The sequence below is a fragment of the Gopherus flavomarginatus genome, unplaced genomic scaffold (genome assembly GCF_025201925.1).
Source record: "Gopherus flavomarginatus isolate rGopFla2 unplaced genomic scaffold, rGopFla2.mat.asm mat_scaffold_67_arrow_ctg1, whole genome shotgun sequence".
In the NCBI taxonomy this organism is placed as follows: Eukaryota; Metazoa; Chordata; order Testudines; family Testudinidae; genus Gopherus; species Gopherus flavomarginatus.
Window position 1 is genome coordinate 1,061,646 of NW_026115140.1, and position 25,825 is coordinate 1,087,470.

A 25,825-nucleotide genomic window follows, 5' to 3' on the forward strand; every position below is an offset into this window, starting at 1 on the left:
CATCCATCAAACAGTTCAGATACAGATTACCACAACCTTCAAAGAGACACAGACAATAATACTATTTCACTCAAGTATCATCATAAATGTTAATATTCTTTTTTTGCTCTTTGAATTAAAACTAGAGCAATAGACAAGACTTCTTTGCTGACATCACAAGACCTGAGCAAACACCTCCCCTTCTACCTCTAACACTGCAGACTTGCATTTCAAAGCTCTGTTCATTTACATATCTTGTTAACCAGTTTTTAAGGTTCACCCACGGGTCAGGTCAGTCGGTGAGGTGAGTTAATTAACTCTTTCTGGCCCTGTCACCTTTCAATGAGATATTACATTATACTTATGTCAGGGACTCTAACCCAGACGGCAAAGTTCGTTGTCTGACCGCGAGAGAGACAGGCAACACCAGCAAGGTCCGATCAAAAGCTCTTTATTGACAAGTGCACGCATCAATAGAGAGCAGCTCGTCTCCAGAGAGAACCAGACTGCTCTTTACATCTTAGTATAAGCCTATGTAGACAGTTCCGTCGCGTCATAAATTATTCACTGGAGCAACCCACCCCCTTCTTCTAACAACTAGAAACTAGACACCTTTAGTATACATGCATGCCTAAAGTTAGAAATGTAGGGGAGTTAAAAACAAACAAAGAACAAAACCAGGGAGCGAAAACAAGGAGGCTGGGAAACTAGGACTCTTATCAGTTCTTCGAAGGAGCTGCCCGAACACAGCACATCTGGTACTATGCCAGGAATGCAGCTTCTCTCTTATCTCACTTTTTCCCAGCGCTTGTGAGACATGCTGCTGCTTCTCAGTGTTTTCCACTCAGGGATTACCCACAAACCTCTGTTAGCCTGACTTTGGTCAGGTTGGCATACCTGGTTTTGTCTGCTATATCTTTATTCAGGCCTAACAATCCCCCCTTTGTCCCTAGAGGACCATAATGGGACTCTTGGGACACATATCCATTTAACAATTGTACGGGGGAGGCTAGTAAACCATGACCCAAGGTCTGAGTGGAGGTCCTTAAAACTAAAAGTATGATCAAGAGATATAGCATGGAAAACAACAGCAACATTCTTAATAGCTTGTAAATCTTTGTCAATTAAGCCAGAGTGATTAACAGCAAAGCAACATTTTTCCCCAATGCGAGCACAAGCCCTTCTCTAATTCAGCATTCATGGCATTTAGCGCACGTCTATTTTGCAAAGTTTCTTCTGCTACTTCATCAGTCTTTCGTTGCAACTTTTGGAAAGCGTCTATTAATGCATTAGCTGGTTTTTTTCAAGCTCTGCAGAAATATTTACAACTGCTCTCTTGAGCTTAGCCACCGACAATCCAGGAATGAATGCACGGACAAAAGAGTGGAATCCTGTTTGTCTGACAACTAAGGGATTGGGGCACTGACTATAAATCAGTTAGGTATACCAAGTGGTCTAATTTCCCAGATGTTTCGGTGAATAATCCAGTCCCATGTGCATCCTCCCCATGGACCCGTCAGGATTCAGTATGTGGAAGCCCACACCCCCCAGTCCAAATGCTTGGAAGGAGCACTGTAAATGTTTACACTTCCACCCAGAAAGTCTTTAGTATATCTCCATGACCACAGATCAGATGGTACTCCTGATGTGTCTGTAAGGGCAGTGGGCCAAGTCTGGTACTCAAGATCACTCCAAATGGCCATCAGCTGGTCATTCAGGAAATTCTGAATCTCCAAACATACTAGATCCCACTGCAATGCCTTCCCAGCCTCAGTGATATTTAATACCATCTTTCCTTGGTGTAGTACTATATTACATTTGTTATTTAACTATTTTCAGGTACTTTTAAAAGGCATTGACATTAATAGCATAGGAGGGGGTTACATTATTAGTCACTGGAATGGTTTCAATACAGGTAAAATTTCCAGTGGCAGAACAAACTCTTCGGGTACTTGTTATTTAAAATCCAATTAGAGAGAGCAATACATGCTGAAGAATTTATCCACAACACAGGGCACAGCCTGTAGAATAAACCCCAAAATCCAATCAATATCACATTCCCAAGCATGGGTCCCACAAATTTTTTCTGCCAGTGTACAATTCTTTGTTTCTTCACCGGGATCAGTTCTTAATGTCCTTTCTAGTCAGGAATTCCTGGACTTTAGCAATTTCAGTGGAGTGAGTGTTCCTTCTTCTTTCCCAAAACAGTCTTGGTGCAGCATCGTATAGGGGAGAGGTTACTAGCACATCACCCTGTAATGGTTTTGCTTTTTCTAGAAAAATTCAAAGGCACAGTAGATCTGTCAGTGGATAAGGGAGAGGCTACTAGCACTTCACCTTGTACTTTTTCCCTACTGTCCAGAAGGCACAGTGGAGCTAGAAGGTGAAATAGGCTAATCATCAGTAGGAGAATTCTCCCAATGTGGAGGGGTCTTTTTGCAGTGAGAATCTTGGGTCCAAGCAGTCAGTCTTTGGTACTTCACAGCGGTGTTGGTAGTCATCAGGACTTAAGGGCCTTTCCAGCATGGAGCCAAGGCAGTCTTTCGTTGGTGGACCTTTACATCAATCCCGTCTCCTGGTTCCAAGGAGTGGCAGGGCTGCTAGGGTCTTTGGGTAGCGCTTCCTTACCTGTGAGAAAAAAAACTTAACACATTTCATTAGTGCCTGGCAGTGTTTTTCAGATCTCATAGCTGCATGGGCAAATTCAAGCCCTCCTTTTCCTGGTTGTTAACCAAGTCTTAACTGTGAGCAGTGTCCTTGAATGGAGTCAGTGTCTTATCTATAGCCTGAGCTTGCTATTTTATTTTATTTTATTTTTTCAGTTAATTCATTCTGTTCTTTGTGCTTCTTCCCTTCTTGGCTTCTCTTAACCTGCAAAGGAAACTTTCACTTTTTACTTATACACCTTTTTCCCAACAATGAACACCTACACATTGTCATTATACAGTACATTAGTCTTATTATTTAATATATGCCACACACACCCTTTTACTAAAATAACCTTATTACAGAGCTTTCGAGCAACAAGCCAGGACAAGCACACCCACTTTGAGGAGTTCACTCAATACAACCTCTAGTCCAATAGCCTTCCACCATCCCCAGCCCTCTGGCTAGAAATCTGAGGTAGCCAGAAAGATCCCATGTACAATATGGGGAGTGGGTTAACTTTTCATGTCCTTGCTTTCAAAGACTGTTGGTATGCAAATTTTAACAACAATTTTTGCAATTAACAATTTGACCAATAAAGTTTCTTTTCCTTACTTAAGGAAATGCATTAGACTTTAGTATATCACATTCTCCTGATTTATCTAAACACTTTGTATTCCAAGTTGAACAAAACAAGTATCTGCATTTTAATTTAACCTTTTTGTTTGATTTTAAACTAGATTATTTTATAAAAATATTAAACACAAAAATTCCGGCCACAAGACAAACACCACAAGACAGAACATAGAACACAAAACATAATTTCTATTGTGCCAGTAAATGCATGGTACGTTGAATGCTGTTTAGCTGGCATCAGTTTTCTCTGATTATCTGAAAGACAAAAAAACAGAGGTCTACCCCTTCTGGGCAGACAATCATTGCTTAAAATAGACAAATACCCTTGTTGATTTCAGGAAAAACAGAGGAATTATCCCATATTTTATGTGTTTCATAGGCAGCCCAGGTTTCAGTGGCTCCTACCATATCAGTTAGATAATTTGCATGAATACAGATGCTTTCTGGCTTGCTTTTTACTTTTAACTCTTGCTTTCAAACACTGAAAGAAAACATCACTACTTATAGTGCCCTTACAGCCTAATAAAATTTCAATTACATAGCACTATATACATTCTTCAGCTAATTTAACTAAATTCTAAATGATTGCAATTAACAATTTCTTTGCCTCAATTTATTTACAAACATTTCAAAGACACCAAGAACTTTCCTCTTCAGCATTTTTGCAAAGTTCAACTGCTGTTTCCTCCAGCAACTACAGAGTTAACTTCTCACTCTCCCTTAAATCACTTGCTTGTCTCCCAACAGCCACTTTTATCAACTCAAATCACCATTCCAAGTAAGTTCTGGGTATTTGAAATCCCCATGCTTACACTTACTTACTCCTTCCTTCCACTACACCCTTAAAGTTTTCCAACCTGTTTTCCAATCTCTCTGTCTGTTGCCTGCCCGCCTGGGCCCGATCCTGCTTTTCTCACTGAACCGTCCCTTCCATAGGCACCAACTTCTTCCACTACCAGTTTAGCTAGGAGGGTGGGCTTCTCAACTAGCCCCCCACCCCTCCTGGTCTCTTCCCTTAAACATTCTTACTCACAAGACTACCCGAGTCCTCCTTCATGAGGCTTGCCACCTAGACGAAGACACATGGCCCATTGGGCAAAGGCCATTTACTTAACATATAATTTGAAGGACTACTCTTAGAGGGTTTACCCAGAGACTCATTCATCTGTTTGACACTTAAACAGAAAAGAGAATTACACAGAGAGCAGAGGGAATTACAGTCTAAGCCAGACTTTCCCACTTCTATACACTGAACGCTACAGGGGACGGGACAGAAGGATCTCAATTTAACCTCAGAGCTGTCTCGCACACATGGCTTCCACTCCGAGGAATTACGAACAAGAGGTTCAGTTCCACCCACACTCCTAACACCCAAGTGAACAGAGAAAAAAAACAACAACAGTAACTGGTTAAATAGAACAGAACCAGAACCAAATAGTGTTTCCTTATCCTATTAGGACTCACTTTTACTCAAGCAGTTCTCAGCATATAACACCAACAGTACCAAGCAAAGCAAACACAAAATAACAAGGGTAAAACAAATAGATGGTGTAAATTCTGCAGGGCTCCCCCCTTCTTAATTGCTCACCAAACTGTGACAAATTTCTGTTACCAATCTATCCCTCATGTCAGATGATCAGGCTGACACTACAGGATCGTTGGGGGAAGATAAAGAAAACACACCATATAACTGAATTTTAAAGCTTCATTAATAAAATAATAAAACAACAACGGAGAGTGTTGGGAACGCTCCCACATCACTCAGGAAAATATTAATGCCCCAAGCCCGAAGCTCCTTTCATACTTACACACGTACGTCCAGACTGGCCACTTCTGTGTATAATGTTCAGAGGAGGGGGAGAGGTGGAAGGGAGATTATCCTGTATACAGCTTGTCCAGAATTTCCAACATGCTTCTGCTCTTGGGAGGGCTGTTCTTTTACACCCTGGAATCTCCTGCGGCGTCTCTTTCAGAGATTCCAGTCCAGGTCGGCTGCCTGTGGCTTCTTTGGTGTCACCAAGCCACACCGACTCCAGGGTCACAAAGGCACACTGTTGGATCTTACTGGACAGTTAAGCTTTGCAAATGTAATTTCAGTTCTGTAACTTGTATTTCCTTTGCTTCGCCTCTGTCTATATTTTTTCCTTCACAGCCAGCTGGGGCCGAAAGCAGCCCCTCCCTGCACCAAGCACAGTCCGCGCCGATTCCTGACCCTGAACGCAGAGCACCCCCCTCCTTCCATCCCGGGGCCGAGATGATTTTTAAATTAACCCGTTCCTTATGTCTTTTTCTTTCTTTTTCTCTTTCCCATTAAACATTCTAGTAGCAATGCTAACTACTTCAGACAAACTTTTCCCTTGCGTACCATCTGGATGCTTTCTAAATCTTTTTGCAATATCCTTTGCACATTGAGACATGAAAACCATTTTAACCATCTCCTTTCCATGATCAGTTTCAGGATTTAAATTCCCATGCTTTTTAACTTCACAAATCAGTCGAGCACAAAAGTCAGAGAGGTGCTTATCTGGATGCTGAACACAAGCAGTCACCTTGCTCCAGTTTGGAGTAGCCTCCCCTGCATCTCTAATACCATTCAAAACAGCTTTTAAAAATCCATCCAACTTTGTCTTTTGAGCTGGATTATTGGGATTCCAGTTAGGGTCAGTAATTAGCCAAGGTGCATTCAAATGAGCTGCAGATTTTTCTTTTACTTTTTGTCTTTCATCTTCTGTCATGAGAGTATCTAATAACTGATTTACATTTGCCCAAGTGGGCACATGAGTGAAAAAGATTGTGCAGAACATTCTTTCCACTGCCTCAGGATTGTCTCATAAGTGAGGCATAGTGCACTGCCAGTTAAACAAATTTGAAGTTGCAAACAGGGTATGGGTAAAACCATCTCATGTTCCCCAGCAACCAGTAGAACCAGATAAGTTCTCAATGAGGCTTGTAATATCAGCGGTGTCTCAGAAACATTCTCTCTCATGGAGTTAAGTAACCTAGTGGGGGTCCACAAGGGCAAGGACAAGGGCTGCTGTAATATTGGGGGTGTTTGAAAAGCAGTCCCTGACCAAGTTTGCAAAAGGCTGGCTGGAGGCTGCACAGAGGGGGTGAGGCTGCCTGATTCCTCTGAAGATGAGGGAACATCACTCTGAGCTCCCCCTTGATTCTCCTCTGTCCCTGAACTGTCCCTAACCTGCTTTTGAATCCTTGCACTCCATCAGACGGGGAAGAACAGGAACAAAATTGTCCTCCTCCCGGTGCGGCTCTGGTGCATATGGTGGGTGATTTTTTTACAAGAGCTCTCCATACAAACAGCTTCAAAAGCTACCCATCCCTCCATGGGTTTATAATTATACCATACAAACAAGTAATCCATTTGTCTCGGCCTAAGATCAACCAAAATATCCCTTAAGGAGTTCCTCCTATCTGTGGAAAAGGTTTCACCCACCGGCCAGTCTCTAGTTGGGGACAAATGAAAGGTAAATGATGGCCATTGGATCCAACACAGATTTCTCATCTTAAATTTAACTAGATCAGCTGTCTTAGAAATCTCTTTCCAATCTCTTAAGTGTCAGAGACAACGGGGCATCCCCCGGGCACTTACTGCCAACTTGTCTCATTTTAATGAAGGGACTCTAACCCCTCTTCATAAAGGGACTCTAACCCCCACCTCCCCGCGTCGAGCGCTCGCTTACCTCGCCAGGGACTTGAACACCTGGACTGAGACTCAAACCCAGGCTGGGACTCTAACCCAGACAACTTGGATCCTGTGCAAACCTGGACTGGGACTCTAACCCAGACCTGGACTGGGACTCTAACCCAGACCTAAGTAGTCAGGGACTCTAACCCCGACAACCTGGACCCTACTCAATGGGTAGGTGGACGTTGCTGGATTTCTACGAGTTTCAGCTGGTTCACAGAACACGCCTTATTGCCAACGCAGAGATCAGATCAACAGGCAAGGCTCCTCTAAACTGGAGGATGCGCGCTGCGTTGCCTCAGGGTCCGATCCCCCGCCGGAGAGTCAGACGGGTCCCGGCGGAGTCGCCAAAGATGTCAGGGACTCTAACCCAGACGGCAAAGTTCGTTGTCTGACCGCGAGAGAGACAGGCAACACCAGCAAGGTCCGATCAAAAGCTCTTTATTGACAAGTGCACGCATCAATAGAGAGCAGCTCGTCTCCAGAGAGAACCAGACTGCTCTTTACATCTTAGTACAAGCCTATATAGACAGTTCCGTCGCGTCATAAATTATTCACTGGAGCAACCCACCCCCTTCTTCTAACAACTAGAAACTAGACACCTTTAGTATACATGCATGCCTAAAGTTAGAAATGTAGGGGAGTTAAAAACAAACAAAGAACAAAACCAGGGAGCGAAAACAAGGAGGCTGGGAAACTAGGACTCTTATCAGTTCTTCGAAGGAGCTGCCCGAACACAGCACATCTGGTACTATGCCAGGAATGCAGCTTCTCTCTTATCTCACTTTTTTCCCAGCGCTTGTGAGACATGCTGCTGCCTCTCAGTGTTTTCCACTCAGGGATTACCCACAAACCTCTGTTAGCCTGACTTTGGTCAGGTTGGCATACCTGGTTTTGTCTGCTATATCTTTATTCAGGCCTAACAATTATAATGTCACAGTCTCGGTGAGTTGACTGCTGCAGCTCCCCGTAGACTCTGCCTGTGCCTCTCACCGAGCTGGAGTACAGCAGGCGAGGGGAGAGCACTCAATGTATTGCATCTACACTAGACGCGATATATCAACCCCCGCTGGATCGATCGCTGCCCACCAATTCGGCAGGTGGTATAGACATACCCCGAGTATCTGGTGATCGGAGCTGGACCCCCGAGGGGGACACATTGAAGGAACTCAGAGGTTAAGGTGCCTCTATTGTCAACTGTCAGGGCTGCTGTGGCTCAGAGGAGGGTGCTTGACTGCCTGGCAGGCTTAGGTGCCGCAAGCCTTGGAGGTGGGAGAAGTGAAGCGGCCACGGCGTGCTCGGGGTGCTCGTGCTCGGAGCAGGGGTGAGCTCGGGCGAGGGGGGGTGCCGCAGGGCAGAGCAGGAGAGTTGCCACAAGAGGGGAAGCCTCAGGGTGGAGGGGGGAGCTGCCACGGGTGGGGCGCCTCAGGGCAGGGGTGCGGGGGGGGGGAGGGTGCAAGGTGGAAGTTTCGCCTAGGGCATGAAACTTCCTTGCACCGGCCCTGCCCCACGCCCTGCCTGCAGCCAGCCCTGCACCCCCTGCCCTGCCCTGCCGGCAGTCAGCCTCTGTCTCCAGCCAGCCCTGCACCTTCTGCTTTGCCTGCACCAGCCGCATCCTCCCTGCCCTGTCTCCAGCCAACCCCTGATGCACCCCCCCTGCCTGAAGCCAGCCAGCCACGCAGCCCTTGCCCTGCCTGAAGCCAGACCCTACCTCCAGCCAACCCCACATCCACTGGTGCCCTGCACTTCCCAGGGCAGTAACCCTGCACATCTGCTTCAATGAGGGGGCAGGGAGCAGCTGGGACCCACACATGTGCACACCCTAGGGTGACCAGACAGCAAGTGTGAAAAATCGGGACGGCGTGGGGGGTAATAGGATCCTAGATAAGACCCCAAAATTCGGACTGTCCCTATAAAATTGGGACATCTGGTCACCACAGCACACCCCCAGGACTCCTGAGTTCCATTGCTGGGTTTCCTATTGGTTCCTCTGCTGGTTGTTTTCCTTTTTCTGGGGACTTTGGGCAAGTTGCTCCCCACTCTCGGGCTCTGTCCCCAGCAGTCAAATGGGGATTTCATACCTTCCCGCTATTGGAAAGTGCTGGGAGAATCTCCCAGCAAAAGCTGCTCTGACAGTGCTAAGCAGCATCTGACCATTCAAGGTCGGAGCTCACTGCCCAGGAGGAGTGCTTGGCTCTGGGGTTTCACTTCAGCCCAGTGTAGAGAGAGAGCCCTAACCATGGAGTTTGGCTCAAGAAGACCAAGTCTCCAATTTGTTAAGGGTGTTTTGAATTTCAATCCTGTGCTCCAAAGTGCTTGGTGTCAGTTGTAAACTTTAGGAGCATGCTCTCCACTCCATTTTCCAAATCATTCATGAAAATATAGAATAGTACCTGACACCGGACTGATCCCTGCCAGACCCACTAGGTTCACCCTCCCCGTTGGGCAGCTAAACATGGAGAAGGGCTCCTGGAGTCTTGGCTTTCAACCAGCTCTGCACCCACATTACACTGATTGCAGCTGGACTACATTTCCCTCGTTTGCTTCTGAGAATGTCCTATGGGACTGTGTCGAAAGCCTTAGTAACACCAAGCTAGATCCCATCTATTGTTTACTCACCTCTACCAGGCCCAGAACCCTGCCAAAGAAGGAAAGAGGATTGGTTTGGAATGATTTGTTCTTGACAATTCCACGCTCACTAGTCAGAAGAACCAAATCATCCTGTAGGTGCTGCTGACAAACTGAGTGTTTAAGAATGTATTGCAGGATCTCTCCAGCTATGGCAGTCAGGCTAGCTAGTCTGTAAGTCCCAGAGGTCTTTTTGTTCCCCCTTTGAAAGATAGGTCCTGTCTTGTTCATGGATGGGAAGATGTTCTTTTTCAGGGGTCTCAGACGAGAACTGGGGCACAACACCTGGTTTGTTAAGGCCACAAAAACGGAGGCAGGAACCTCTTCTCTGCTGCTGGCAAAGTACCACAGGTACCTAAAAGATAGGGTACTCACATCTTTGAATGGGCTTTAAAAAGGCAGTGGTTAATAAGTTTGGCCCCGACCATTTCTTGTTTCCACAGACTAGACATTTTAGCAAACTTTAGAATTCCTTGGTGCTAAACACTGTGAAACTCCCCTTTCTCCTTCACAGAGGGCTTTAATACCCCTTATCTCACTTGGGCTCTAAACTGCCCATAGTTCGAGAACTGTTCCTGTTCCGATTGGACAGATGGGAGAAGGGAAGTGACCTACCCAAGGCCTACACAACAAGGCGATGGCAGAGCCAGAAAGAGAAGCAACCAGTTCTGACTCCTGTTCTAACAGATGAAAACACCCCAGAGCCCAGGAATCGAGATGGTGGGAAAATTTCATTCAAACCGTTTCTGTCCGAAAATCCCATTTAGACTAAACCAGTTTGTTTCTCAGAATCATAACAAGTGGGATGAAAGATCTTTGCAAAAATATTTTGTTGCAAAACAAAAGCATCTCCTCTTTGTCAGAGTGTGTTAAATTGTCTCCTCGCACACAAAGAGGAGACACTTACATCTCAACCATTAGATAAGATGCTTCAATCTGAGCTAAGTCGTTGCTACTATTAACAATTTCAAAATAAAAAAATACAAATAAAATAGACGATTTCAGCTAATCTATTATGTCATAATCTGGGAAACTTCATATTATGCACTACTTCTAGTGACACTCCCAAATGGATCCGCATCCTTCACCCACCATGAGGTAGGTAAGAGCGGATCATTATTATCCCTACTTGAAAGAGGGAGAAGCTCAGGCTGAGAAAGGAGAATTGACTTGTCTTAGGTCACACAGCCCGTCAGAGGCAGTGTTGGGAATAGGACCGAAGAGCCCTGATTTTCAAACAAACCATCGGATCTTGAATTTCAGACATTGAATGACCTGAATACTGTGGTCTCAGATGAGCTCCAGACCAACAACAGTGACAGTAATTATTCAGCAAGTATTTGAGGAGAACTGCAATATTAGAGGGAATCATCAACTGCTCAGAGACAATTAATGCAGAGAAGCAGCAAAATTAATCAAAGATAGAACTGGTTCTGACTTATTTACTTGATCTTAAAAGAGAACAACAAGGACCTGAGTCTCCTCCCTGTCAATATCCCCCTGCTCAACCAATCAGGGTAGAGACGGAGGACGGGAGGCTGAGGGTTCTCACCAGAGAGCCCAAAGGATGGCCCAGGTCACCGGTGGGGATCGCTGCCCCAGCACTATTTCAGTCCCACATTTTTGGGTGGACCTTCCATAGTGGGAGCTGCAGAGGACTTCCCTGCAACACACACACACACACACCTCCGTCCTGTTGTTGGGAAGGGAACAGGAGAAAGGACAAAAGAAGCAAGAGAAGAAGAGGAGGGAGGGATGGAGGAAGAGGTGAAACAAAAAGGACAAACCCTAATGTCCCCAGTGATTCTAAGGGACAAAATCCCAGGTGCGCAATAAAATTCTGCCTCCTTAAGCTCGTGTTTTCCATGCCTAGAATTCACTTGTCACCAGATAGATCAGACTGAACAGGTTTCAAACCTCCAGGAGGCTCTTACCTTCTAAACAGGGACGGCTGTTTTCTAGTAAAATCACTACAAGGGAAGGAGGAAACTCGAAAGAGGTTCCTCCTGGCGCTCACATCCATGACCCCAAATAATCTCTCAGTCCTCAAAGAGAGACCTGGAGAAGGAAACGTGCTGAAGCAAAGCCACAGAGGTCTCTGAGGTTTCCCTGGCCACTCGCCCCTGTCCTGCCTGGCTGATGTCAGCATCTCTCTGTGAGGTCACCACCTCCCCACCACCTTTGACCAATAGTCTGAGGTCCTGCAAAAGGCCTTTGTGATGTCACTGCCACACCCCTCCCTTGCTGGGCTAATGTCCTGCCCCTGGCCAGGCACTTTGGAGGTTTGAGCTACTCCCTGTGGATCACCCCACTCAAGGAGCGTTCGTTCTAGGCAGCAAGCCGGCTAGACAGGAAAATATCAGACGCTGCTCCCAATGCTACACTCAGTTTTTCAGAAATTAGTCGACTTCATGGTCAGAAGACACCATTAGAGCATCTAACCTGCAGATCACAGGCCTCCTGTATGACATAACAGCTACTTTGAGGGCAAACACATTCCAGAAAGGCATCTAGTCTTCATTAAATGACATCAGGAGATGGTGAATCCACCACTTTCCTTGGTAGCTTGCTCCTGTGGTGAATCATCCTCGCTGTTGACTATTGTGCCTCAGTTGTAATATGAATTTGTCTCTTTTCACTTTCCAGCCATTGGGTCTTGTTATGCCTTTCTCTGCTCCATTCAAGAGCCCGTAAATACTCAATCTTTTCTCTCCATTAAGGCCCTTCAACATTTCAATGAAATCACCTTTCAATTTTCTTTTGATAAGCTAAACAGGTTGAGCTCTTTCAATAGCTCACTGGAAGGCATTTTTCTCCAGCCCTCAGAACATTTGGTGGCTCTTTGCTGCCCTAGCTCCAATTTCACAACATCTTTTTCAAATGAGGATACCAGAACTGGAGGCAGTATAAAGGTTGTATAAAGGTAAAATTAAATAGGTTGCAGAGGAGTTTTTTTTTAATTTCGGCTTGTGTTGCTAAAAATTTTGTCTCTCTGCGGTGAGAAAAAACACTCCCCGAATGCCAAAATTTGAGTCATGAAAAGCGGCAGCGTGAACAGCGCATCATAAGTGGAGCTGTGCTCCGGTGACAAAGCTCCTGCCCCTCATTGGAGGTAGTTTGGCTTTGTTGCCGGGGAAGCTCTCTCTCAGCGATAAGGACGGCCACACAGCGCACCTTACAATGGCATGGTTAGAGTGGCACAGCTGCACCGTGGTAAGGTGCGCGGTGTAGACACAGCCTCAGAGCTGGGGAAAGCCGACAGGCGCTGAGGAGCACAGGGTTCAGACAGAGACATCCGTTAGGAGAGGAACTATTCACAGGGATTCTCTATAGCCTAGTAAGGTGGAGAGGATGGAAGATGACAATGTACAGGTAGGTTCTGATGAGAAACAGTGAAATGAAAGAGTCTCCCTCAATTACATCATGTAATAGCAGACAGCTAAAATGGGACACATTTTAGAAGTGCTTAAATACAAACGCTAAACGTCTAAGTACTAAGACTGGTGAATTTGAGTGCCTGGTATTGAGTGACGATATTGATAGAATAGGCATCACAGAAACCCTTGCACCCCCTCCTGCACCCACATGGGGAGACTGACCTGTGAGCATGGAGCAGCTGGCATTGCTGCCCCCCACTCCTCCCTGGAACGCTGCTCACCTGGGCACCCCTAGGGGCTGTGGGATGTGGGGGCAAGAAGTGAGATCATCCGAGCTCCCTGCATCCAGGTCACTTTCCTCAGCCGGGCTGCATAGCGGGAGGGCAGAGAGCAGCAGCTTCTGATGCTCCCCTCACAGCACAGCCCAAGTGGGAAAAGTGACCAGGACGCATGGAGCACATAGGGTTGCTCCTTACTCCCCTCAAACCTCTATGGACCCATGGAGGAGCATTGGGGCAGGGGAGAGCAGTGAGCACCTTTGCACTGCCACACGGTGCCCTTTGACCCCTGGAGCCCTGGGCAGCTATCGGGGGGCACAACCCCTAAGGCCGGCCAGGCTCCCCAGAACGAGCAGCAGAAAACACAGAGACTGGCCACACACTGAGCATTGGTAGCCTGGGCGGCTCGTAATGGAGGCTCAGGGGGGAGGGGCGTCATAACATTTTTTCCCAGATTTGGACCTTAGCGTCCAAAATATGGGTGTTAGCATGAAAACCTCCAAGCTTAGTTACCAGCTTGGACCTGGTAAAGCTGCCACCAGCCAGGGATTTATACAGTGCCGGGCTCGCTGTGGTCTCCCCAAAACCTTCCCCGGGGGACCCCCAGACTCAGATGCCTTGAGTCTCACAACAAAGGGGAATAAACCATTTCCCTTCCCCCTCCTCCCCTCCAGGTGTTCCCTCCCTGGGTTCCTGGAGAGATATACAGAAGCAAGCTCCGTGAATCTAAACAGAGGGACTCCCCCCTCCCTGTTTCCAGTCCTGGAAATAGAAGTACCAAGATAGCTAATCTCTCTTCCCCCTTACCCAGAGGGTATGCAAAGTCAGGCTAGTAAATCTAACACAACGAGATTTTCCCCCTGACTTCTTCCTCCCACCAATTCCCTGGTGAGCTGCAGACTCAATTCCCTGGAGTCCCCACTAAAGAAAAAATCCAACAGGTCTTAAAAAGAAAGCTTTATATAAAAAGAAAGAAAAGGTCATAAAAATGGTCTCTCTGTATTAAGGTGACAAATACAGGGTTATTTGCTTAAAAGAAAAAAATGAATAAACAGCCTTATCCAAAAAGAATACAATTTAAACATTCCAGCAACTACACACATGTAAATACAAAAAAAACCAATAGAAACTTATTGTCTTATTATCTTTGTACTTACAACTTTGGAAACAGAAGATTAGAAAGGCAGGAGATAGAAAAATCACTCTCATAGCCGAGACGCCACAGACACAAGACAAAGAATAAAGAACTCACACACAAACTTCCCTCCACCCAGATTTGAAAAAGTCTTGTTTCCTGATTGGTCCTCTGGTCAGGTGTTTTAGGTTACTGGTGTTACCCCTTTATAGGTAAAAGAACATTAACCCTTAGCTATCTGTTTATGACAAGGGGGCTCAGCCTCCCCAAATCTTGCACTGCCAAGGGGACAGTGGGGCCCATGATCAGGGGCCCTGGCCAAGTTAGGTCCCCCTGGAGAAGTCTCCCCTATGTCAGCCCCAGGGCTGGAGGAGCTCCCACTCCCTGCTACAGCCCGGGGGCTGCAGCAGGGGCGCAGAGCTTCTCTGGTCTCAGGGCCACAGCGGGGCAGGGGTAAAGGAGTGATAGGGTGGGGCTGGTGGGGGAAGGGGTGGAACAGAAGTGACAGTGGATGGGGCCATAGGTGGAAGGGGGTAGAGCCACAGACAGAAGGTAGGGGCATGGTTCTGGTGCTGGGGCCTCCACACTTGTTATCCCTTTCCCGGGGGTTTGGCATCACTAGCCCCAGCTTAGCGAGTAGGGTTCAGTGGTCCCCATAATGTGGGGTGCGACTCCTAGGGGGACACAGAGGAACATTCATGGGGGCACCTCAGGACCTGAGCCAGCCCACATAGAGGGCAGGGAGGGAGCACCAGTCTGCCACAGCTCTTCCCCAAACCCACCCTCAGCCTGAGACTCTGGCTCCCAGCCCGGCGTCGACCCCTTTACCCCTGTCCGCACCCCTCACCCCAGCAAGCAACAGCCCCACTCCTCCCAGCCCCGGTTCTTGACCGTGGCTTCCGAGGGGCCACAGCCATGGCTAAGAGGGCACAATGTGAAATGTTTGGGGACCACTGGTTTAGGGTGACGTCCTCAATCACTTCTCTGCAGTCCAATAAAAGCTATTCCTCACTCAACTACCCCTCCATCAGGACGGACTAGGTATGTTCTGCTGCCCTTCACTCATACAGGAAGGAGAATAACATTTCATTCCACTCAATCCTAAAGTCATTTGTAACCCAAGACCATCCCAAACTGGTCATTTTGGGGAAGCGGCACCATCATGCTGCATAGCTAGGCAGAGTAGGTGTGTCTATGCAAACACGGTCTGTTCCGGAAGTCTTTCCCCAGCTCCTCACTAGGTGAGAGAGGGGAGCTCATTCAGACCCTGCTTTCGCTTACTATTTAAAAACTCCTTAGTGTCCCTATCTCTGCCGGCCTTAGATTTCTCCTCCTGTCCGTTTTTTGACAGCTCAGATGAGGTGACCGAGTGGTTAAGGTGATGGACTGCTACCCCATTATGCTCTGCCTGCATGGGTTCAAATCCCATTCTCATCAGAGGCATTTAGTCTTCACCCTCCTTTATAGACAACCATCTCCCCCTTTGGTACAATAACAGATCAAACAACGTTGCTTGTGTTACCCAAAATTGGGTCAGTTAGTAAGCTTAGAGAGGACTAATAATGTCCCTCCCCCCCCCCCGAGTTTGGCAGAAAGCAGCACATTTATTAGCTTGATAGCTAAGCTCAAAAGAAGGGATGGGAGCGGGTGTCACACTCATACTCACGCTCCCAGGACAGGCCTGGCAGTGGAGATGTCAGGATCCTTTAAGGTAAGTGTCCCACAGCGCAGCGATGGACGGTGCGATGAAGATCAGTCTCCCTGAGGTGCAATAGAATGTAACACAGCGAACCACTGGCCAGATGGGCCGGGTGAAGGGCATTCACTGGAGGTACAAAGGAGAGTGGGAAAGCCACTTCACAGGCATTCAAAACGGGAAAGGACACAAGCTGGGGGAGTTTAACAGACCTTTTGAGCATACAGGTTATACAGAGCATACAGATCACTGCTGCTCCTACAACATGATAAGTTCTCAAGCAGCATGTTTCTTACTTTGCCCATCTGTCAATTTTGATGATTATTGATGGAAATATTTTGCCATTGGGTTGTGTGTTTACACAGAAATTGACATTTACTAACAAATACACAATCCTTCCAAGCCTGCCTAGTCTGCAGTTGATGGGTTTAGAGGGACACATTCACTCTTCCAGGTCCCCATTCCAGGCCTGTGCTCTCCAGGTTGTCAACTTCCCGCACTGCTGGGATCCTTCCCTCATCTCCCCCCAAACCACTGCCCCACCCCCACTTCTGGGGTCCCCTCCCTACACTGTCTAACTCCACTGCTGGCAGGATCCCTTCCTGTTCCTTTCATTTCCTGCCTCCACTCTGGGCTAAAGCTCTGCACTCTTCCTACACCAGAAGTTGAACCCAGGCCACCTGGGTGAAAACCAGGAATCCTGACCACTAGCCCATATGGGACTATTGTTGCATCTGACTAAGTGGGTATTCACCCACGACAGCTCATGCTCCAATACGTCTGTTAGTCTATAAGGTGCCACCGGATTCTTGGCTGCTATTATTACTACAACTCAGGCCTTGGCTACACTGGAAAGTTACAGTGCAGGTGGTGGCTTTACAGCGCTGTAACTTATTCCCCGTCCACACTGGCAAGGCACATACAGCGCTGTATCTCCCTGGCTACAGTGCTGCATGTGCTCCACCTCGACGAGAGGAATAAAGAGAACAGAGCTGGTGATGCAGCGCTGGGGTGCCAGTGTAAACAGTGATTAATCTTACTACGCTGTCACTGACCTCCGGAACCTTCCCATAATGCTTTTAAGTAGAGATAACGCTCTTTGTTTTGGTGTGATGCCTCTGTTTGCTTTGTTCTGAGCTGAAGGCTCCCGGAGCTGCTTATCTAAAAACCAAACACAGTTACTGTTTGCAGTGAATGAGCAGAGGCAGGGGGATCCCTTTGGAACACCCACAGCTGGTGTTTGCTTGAGGAGAGAAGCAGCCGGGTGGGCACGGGGGGGGGGTCTGTTTTGGATCAGCGGCTTATCTGGTCTGTGAGAAAAAAAACAAAGGCGGCTATTTGCATTTAGTGAATGAAAGAGGGGTGGGGGAGGAGGCTTGAACTTGCCAGGCAGGGAGCTGACACAGTGTCAGCTCCAAAAATCCACTCGCTCTGTCTCCCCCACGCTCCGTGTCACACTCCACCCCACCCTCCTCTTTTGAAAAGCACATTGCAGCCACTTGAATGCTGGGATAGCTGCCCATAATGCACCACTCCCAACAGCGCTGCAAATGTGGCCATGACAGAGTGCTGGTAGCTGTCAGTGTGTCCACACTGCAGCGCTTTCCCTAAACAGCTGTAGGAAGACGGCTTTAACTCCCAGCGCTGGACAGCTGCAAGTGTAGCCAAACCCTCTCTAAGCCGACCCCTTATGAGAACAGCAGGGACTAGCATGACTAGATGTCCCGATTTTTGGGTCTTTTTCTTATATAGGTGCCTATTAACCCCACCCCCATCCCAATTTTTCACATTTGCTGTCGGATCACCCTAGCAGGGTTTGCACACAGGGCTGCATTAACCTTCAGGTGCTGAGGTTTCCCTCTCTCCATTCCCAGAGCCTGTGATCAGGAAACAGACATCAGGGCTCCCAGGTGCTGCACAGACCATGACTGAGATCAGACCCCATATTATGCAAGGTGCTGTACAAACCCTGGGCAACACTGAGACACCCAGGAGGTTCCCCTCAATTTCCCTGAGCCTCTGCTGCCCAACTTCTTCTGAATCCCTCTGGCTCACCCCCCCCCCCACAAAAAACCCACCTTTCCAAACAGTCCCTCTTTCCTTGCCCCCTGATTCTGGTTTCACACCCTGGGACCATCTCCTCTCTTTGTCTCTCCCCCTCCAGGTGAAGCAGAGATGGAGGCAACTTCAGCCACTGGAGTCAGCCTCAGCGAGCACTGCAGCTGGCCCCGGGGGAGGTGGGGTGTTTGCAGACACAGGAAGGGAGCAGGGGGTGCTGGGAAGAAGGCGGCAGGAGAACAAAGCTCAGAGACCCAACATGGGGAAATTCCAGGGGGCGGGGCTCTGACACATCCCAGGTGCGGGCAGCTCCTGGGGGCGGGGCTCTGGCTCAGCTCAGGGGCGGGGCAGCTCCCGGGGGCGGGGCTCTGGCACACTGTGACGCAGAGCCCGGGCTGAACAGCTTCTTCCTGGTTCTCCACGTGCTGCCAGCAGCGCTGGAGCTGCCCGAGCCGCAGCGGAGCCGCTGTTCTCAGCTGCAGCCAGGATCTGCCCCCGGCCCCGCTGGGATCCAGGTGGGGACAGAGACTGGCGCCCGGGGGTTCCCCTTGGTGTGGCTGGCGGGGGCGGGGGGGGAGAAGCCGGAGCTGCAGGCGGGGGAAGGTCGGTGGGACATTGTGACCCGGAGCCCACGGGGAATGAGAGGCGCTGGGGGGCAGGAAAGTGACTCTGCCCCAGGGAACCTGGGAGAAGCCTTGAAGGCGCCTCGGCCCCAGTGGAGCTGCAGGAAAATCCGTCCGCCCACCCCGCTGGGATGGGGGGGCCGGGGCCCGGCCGTCGTGTGGGGGAGGGGAGGGGCAGACCCCGGGCCAGGCGGGGGGGGGCGGTGTATTAAATCCCTCCCCATAGCAATGTGCTACTCCCGGGCAGTGCGCATGCCCAGTAACAGCCGCTGAAGCCGCTGCCCTTCCCCCTGCCCGGACCAGCCGTAACGTTCCGCCGGGCGCTGGGGACGGGGCTGGAGCGGGGCGGGGAAGTAACAGGGAGCGTGGGAGGGGCGGGCGCAGAGCAGGAAATTGATGGACAGGGGGGGTCAGGCAGCTGGAGGCAGGGTTCGTGGGGGGCTAAAGGGCACAATCCGGGCTGGAGGGAGGAGCAGGAGTTGAGCTCAGGGGGAGGCGCTGGCAGAGCCCCCCCCTTTGGTGTGAGGGCGGAGGTGTCGGGGGGGGAGGAAAAGCCGGAGTTGCAGGGGGGGGAGGTCACTGGGGTGGGGGTGTAGATCTGTCTCTGTGCAGCCAGGACATTCCCGGGGTGGGAGGGAGGTGAGTTAACTGGATCCTGTCCCAGTTTTTGCCACTTCCTCCCACACACACATTCTCTCAAGATTTCCCCTTTTCTCTCTCATTATCACACGTGGCTATAAAATCCAGGGAGATTCTCCTCCCACCCCCCCCAAAGATCAGCTCTCTAATTGCCTCTGATTTTCCCTTTTCTCTCCATACTTCTCAAATGTCAATTTAAAATCTCTCCGATGGGGGGTGGATTTTCCCACCCATTTTATCTGCAGCGATTTGTCCTTGTTTGGGTGGGAAATTGTTGCCCTGGGTCATTCCCCAGAACATGGCTCCCACTGGAGTGGGATGGGATGAGGTTCCCGTTCTCTGCCAGGGCAGGGAAGGGAAGGGAGGAGCACATCCTCCATGGAGACTGCCCAGACCCCATTTCCCAATTCCCCTGCGGCCCCCTTCCATTGTCCAGGGAGCCTTCCAGCTCCCCACCCCGCCCTTAAATCAGCTCCTCAAAGGGCTCTGAGCTGCTCACGTGAATGGTTGCCCCGTGGCCGGGGGGGACCATCACATTCTGTTTATGTATTGGACAGTCATATAAAATCCAGTCCAACAGTCCCCCTTTTCCACTAGTTATTTAATAGCATCATCAAATCCCCTCCGATCTTGGTGGTTTTCTCTCATGTTGTCAAATGTCGTTTGTGACAGGGTTCTCTCTGCGTGTGTCAAAGATTGATATAAAATACCCCAAACATTTGCCCCACTCCTCTCTAGTTGTGTTATTTCTAATTGAATATGATGGGTTGTTTCCCAATGTGCTAAGATGCAGCCGCCTCTGGGGTGGATCCATGGTGGCCATTATTTGCTAGTGACAGCCCGTGGATCTTTCTTGCCCTCCAGGCCTTCCATTCTCCTGTTAAAGAAGCACTCCCCAGGCTCCCTCTGCCTGTGTGACTAGCCAGCAGGAGGTGGTGTTAACTTTCTAGCCACTTCTCACACTCTGTGAGGTAACACTTGCAGGGGCAGGGAAGGTGTCTGTGTGGGGAGATTGCAGCTGAAGGGGCATTTTGGTAGGGGGAGGCCTCTGGGTGGCTGGGCAGGGGGTACCCTAGTCAGGTTGGTTGGGTTGTGGAGGTTTGGGGTTTTCGGGGGTGGTGGTTCTGATGTGCCCATCCCTGAGGCTATGGGTCCTGGAGGTGGGTATCGCTGGGGGCCTGGTGGCTGCAGAACAGTGGGGGTGGGTGTCTCTTGGGGAGGCGGGACAGAGGGTTAGAGGGAGCCTGGTTCTGTGCCAGGGGCTCTGTCTGTGCTTCCCCCGCTGGTTCCTGGTTTTGTTGCCATGCCCAGTGCACAGAGCTGGGGGAGGGGATCCCTGGCACTAGGTGAGGGCATGCCAGGGAAGCAGAGTGATGGGTCGCACTGTAAAGCATCAGGGGGTCACACTGGGCAGAGGAGGGGGTCCCAGGCAAATGTCAGGGTAGATCGTTCTGGAGGGTGGGGAAGTTCCTAGGCAGGCAGTGAGGGACTGAGTTCCCAGTGGGGGGGGGTCCCTTGAGGGGGTCCCTGGCTGCTGGGGGCTCTTGGTGGGGGGAACCCTTTGGGATTCCCAACCTGGCAATCATGGTGTGGTGGGGGTTCTCTGGCCGGTGGGGCTTTGAGGGGTATCTGGGGTCCCTGGCCAGGGACTCTGGGGGCTGCGTCCCAGGGAATATCTGATGGGATCCTGGCTGGGGGGTGTCTGGGGCCCCTGGCTGGGGGGTCTGGGCTCTGGGTACTAGGGGGTGTCTGGGGGCTGCTGCTAACCATGATCCTTCTCTCTGGTCAACTTGTACCAGAGTCCTGGCTCCTAGTCACCAGGTCACCAAGTCCATTCCCCAGTCACGTGCCCTGTCACTGTGATAACTTTCTGTCCACTTAGCAAACACTGTTACTGTGAATTCACAGAATTTACTTTTCTCCTCTTTTGAAAACTGCAGGAACTTTCGGTTCCGTTTGGAAAATTTTTGCCCCCAGTCCTTGTCCTAGATCTGCGGGGGTGAGGGAGGTGGGAAGGGAGTCAGCACTGCCACACGATAGTCTTTTCCACAGCGTTCTGAACTCATTCTTTCTGAAATCCGGTGTCATTGAGACCGTTGTTAATCCAGAGTCACTGTATGGAAAGACAAGGAGTGATTCCAGATGGACAGTGGGTCAGATGAGATCAGCCATTCTCCCTGTGAGGAGGGGCTCCCATTAGCTGCTCTCCCCTGAGAGCTAAAGGAGGGAAGCTGCTCATACACTCCGTCCCTCTCTGCTCAGGATATTGGGGTTCAGCTTCCTGGGTCAGATGCTGCAGCCTCCATTGTGATCTGGGAGACCAGGCTTGGCAGCTGCTGCTCCCCCAGTGGGGCTCTGTGCTGGGAAGTGACCTTAATTAAAGCTTCTTCTCTGCCCGGCCCAGGGGATGACTTTCTGCAGCTGGTCCTAGCCCCCTAGGGCAGTCTTGGGCCCTGTTACTACTAAATTCTGAGCCAGAGTCTCCAGGTAACTGAAAGACCTCAGGGAATGTCCTAGGGTCTGGCAAGAAAGTGACTCTGCACAAACAACACCACCTCATTTCTCCTCCCATTAGCGGTTGCCAGGAGGAAATCCAGCCATGGGAGAGCAAAGCCCCCAGGAATGGGACTGTTCCAGCCAGAGGGGCAGGGAGAGAGGACAGGGGAAGGAGAGGCTGAAAGGGGCAGTGGGAGAAATGAATGTGGGGGAGAGATTTCCAGCTCTCTAGTCCACCCAGACACATGTATTGCTGCATCCTGGGGCAGAACCACTTTCCAGTGAACAAAACAAGGATCAGACAGAGCAAAAGCCAGTTCCTGACTCCATATTCCCCCTGCTGGGGTGTGGCTGCCGTGGGGTCAGTGTCTGAGGGAATCCCCCACAGTGACTCCTTTGGTTCTGCTCTTTTCTAGCCTTGTGTTCAGAGAAGGGGTGAGGGGAGAGAGAAGGGAGGTTAAAAATGTGTCTGTGGACTTAGCCTGGCAGGAGGGGCCAGGTCTAAATTGTAATAAACAGATTGAGCATTTCCCAGCATGACAGAATCTAGGGTGTCTGTCTGCAGGGAAAGGGCCTGGGGGAATTGTGATGTGAAATTAACTAAAACCGGTTCTGAAACGCCCACAACTGCCCTTCTCCCCCAGACAGGCTGCAGAATGTTTTGCTCCAGCTCATCCCAGCCTGGCGTGGGACAGGGAAGAGAAATGGCTGCAGTGGAGTCAGTCCAGGTAGAGATTATCGGGGGGTTGCTGGTGGGTTCCTGCTGGAGGAAAGGGAGAGCAAATACACCAGAGGTGGGAAGGTTTGCAGAGTCTGGTTTGGAGGTTGGAGCGGGGCAGGAAATTCACAGTGTGGGGAAAGGAGGAGGCCAGGGTGTGGCAGACCTGCTGGGAGTTATTTACTAAGTGGCCTAGATTCTAGGAACAGACCCAGGAGGTTTGGAGGTGGAAATGCCCTAATTTGTGAAGAGAGAAAATAACCCACCCACCAGACTCCTAGTGCTGGAGCCTGACCTCATTAACCATCAGCTGCTGTGAGATATAAAGGGGACACCCATGAGTCAGGCTTATTGGAGCTGCCTCTCCCTTCATATCCCACTCCTCACAATGAGGAGGGTGTTGGGCATCCTACCAGCAAGCTCTCCCTGGACCCTGCTAGGGGCTCCATCTCCTGTATCAGTCAGTGGCTAGTAGGGGGGTGATGGATATGCTGGGAGAGATAAGGGGCTCTCCCTTCATCCCCTCACCCTGGCATTTGCTTGATACTCTGAGCCAGGTCGAGGTGGGACTCTCCTGACTATGATCCACCCAGAGCTTCCATTTGATTCACTCTTCTCTGCCACAAATATTGGGGCTGTGAGTGGGGCAGCAAGTCCTTAGTGTTGGACTCTTACTCTTTCAGGGGCTGGTGACCTTCAAGGAGATGGCTATGTATTTCACCAGGGAAGAGTGGGCTCTGCTGGACCCCACTCAGAGAGCTCTCTACTGGGATGTCATGCAGGAGAACTATGAGACTGTGACCTTGCTGGGTAAGGGTTCCTGTCCCTTCTGTTCTTGGAAGGGGAAATGAAGAGTGAAGGTTCACGCCACCCCCACAATGCCATCTGTACCCTGTCCTGTTTCAGCATCACCCCAATAGGCCAGTGACACACATAATACCAGAGACCCTCCTCTGCTGCAGAACACTTTGGGAACAGAGAACAGGAGCCGTATTGCATAGTGTCAAATATCTCCTGTTTGCTCAAGTGAAACTGGGGGTTAGGTCTGGCATAACTGTCCCATACCCCTAATCATTTTTGTTGCCCTTTTCTGAACCTTTTCCATTTCCAATATTTCTATTTTTGAGATGGGGTGACATGTGCATGCAGTATTCAAGATGTGGGTGTATCATGGATTTATTTGCTGTTTTTACAAATATGATCTATGAGATATTCTGTCATATCTATCACTTTCTTAATTATTTCCTACATTGTTCACTTTTTTTCACTGCTGCTGCACATTGAGTGGATGTTTTCAGAGAACTATCCACAGTGACTCCAAGATCACTCTCTTGAGTGGAAACAACTAATTTAGACCCCATCATTTTGTATGTATAGTTGGGATTGTGTTTTCCAATGGGCTGCACTATGTGCTATCCTGTCATCTAGTACTGCTAAGATCCTGGATTCAGTAATATCCCTGCCCTTCCTGTTCCCTTTCTCCACCGAACCCCGCCAGCCCATGCTTCCTGTTCCCAGCTTCCCCAGGATTCTCGCACTGTCTCTGAACCTCTCTGTCAGCAAGAAGCAGTGCCAGGGACACTTGTCCTCTGTCTGGAGTCTTCGATTTCTGGGACATGGATTTACTTTCTCTGTGTTGTAAGAGGCTCTGTCATAATGAGTGTCTGTGATGTTACCCAGAGTACAATCTGGACTGTTAAATAGCTGTACCTCAGTCCTCCAGCATGGGGTGCCTTTTCCACTGTTTTCCCGTGAGAACAGCCCCTCTTGGCCAATTAACACACAGTCTCCAGCATGTAACTCACTCCCAGCTACACAGTATTGAGTGCTGCTAGACAGCCACTCATGAATTACACCTCAGGAGAAAACCAGCAAATTCTCAAGTGCCCAACTTTCCCCCAGAAATGTGCATCTTGCACTGTCCAGCACGCTACTGAACGACCCAAGCTCATATGAAGTCTGTCATTTCATCAGCGGAAAATGACATGCACCAGCTTGTTATCCCAAACAGAGTTTCCAACACACTTCAATCCACACATACTGGTTAGATGAACAATAAACCAAGCTTGTTAACTACCAAAAACTAAAACTAGGCCCAGTCCATGAAAGGGGCACTCCCAGGAGAGACTGTATAAAGGCTGGAACATGAAACACCTTTGTAAACCTGAGACAGCTGCCTTGGGGACAATGACAGGGAGAATCCCCCAAAGTGACTCCTTTGTTTCTGCTCTTCTCTGGCCTCCGATTGTTCCTTCCAACGTGGAGTACTTTGCACTTGTCTCTACTGAATTTGATCCTATTTACTTCAGATCATTTCTCCCGTTTGTCCAGATCATTTTGAATTTTAATCCAATCCTCCAAAGCACTTACAACCCCACCCAGCTTGGTGTTGTCCGCAAACTTGATACGTGTAAGAGAGAGACTGTTAATGGGAGGGTTTCCCCATGTGTCAGAGGGTTACACCCTGGTGGGAGGGGGCTAGGCCTGTACTGGAATAAGGTCACTCTGTGCTTCACAGTGTGCTAGAACCTAGAATGTGCATTAGCAGGGGAAAAGCTGGGGGGAATCGGCTTGTGGAATGGACAAAAGCCTAGTCTGAATTCTCACACCTTGCCCTTTTCACCCCGGCAGGCCAGAGAATAACATCCATGTTTCGCTGCAGATCATCTCGTCCTCCCAGGGGCAAGGAAATGGCTGCAATGGAGCTGGCTCAGGTAAGAGATTATCAGGGTAGGGGCTCTGCTTGGAGGTTGAGGAGCAGTAAATGCATAAGAGGGTGGGAATTGCTAGAGGTGGTGGGAAGCAAGAAATATCTCGGGTGGAGATAGGGAGGGGACAGCATGTGACAAACCTGCTGAGACTTGTGTAGTGTAGGGCGTGATGGGTTGTCACCGCCAGGAGGCAGTTTGTGGAGCTTCTGGGAACTGCTGTGTTGTGGGAAGGAACCAGACACAGACAGCTTGTTTGCTCAAGGAGGGCGCCCCGTTAGCAGGCGTGGCAGCCCTTTTATTCATTCTGGTTACATTGTCAGCATAATTCACAGCCTTGTTTACTTGTTTCTTACTGGCGGAGGATCCTCCTTATCTCCCTGCTTCTCACCCGCTGCTAGCAAGCGTGACGTGCTATGTTTTTCATTCTACTCAGGCATGTTAAGATCGGGGGGGTAACGGGGGGTTGCAGGGATTAACTATCTGGTGGTTTGCCAGCCAGGAT

General features: G+C 49.5%; 1 protein-coding gene across 1 annotated transcript in view; it reads left to right on the forward strand.

The window, feature by feature from the left end:
• Nucleotides 1–18,551: 18,551 nt before the first annotated feature.
• The window catches only part of LOC127042598 (zinc finger protein 560-like), a 105,383-nt gene continuing 98,109 nt past the window's right edge, over nt 18,552–25,825 (forward strand). Inside the window, exon 1 of the mRNA XM_050935926.1 lies at nt 18,552–18,651. The gene's annotated coding sequence lies outside the window, so the exon portion shown is untranslated. The remainder of the gene's footprint in view (nt 18,652–25,825) is intronic.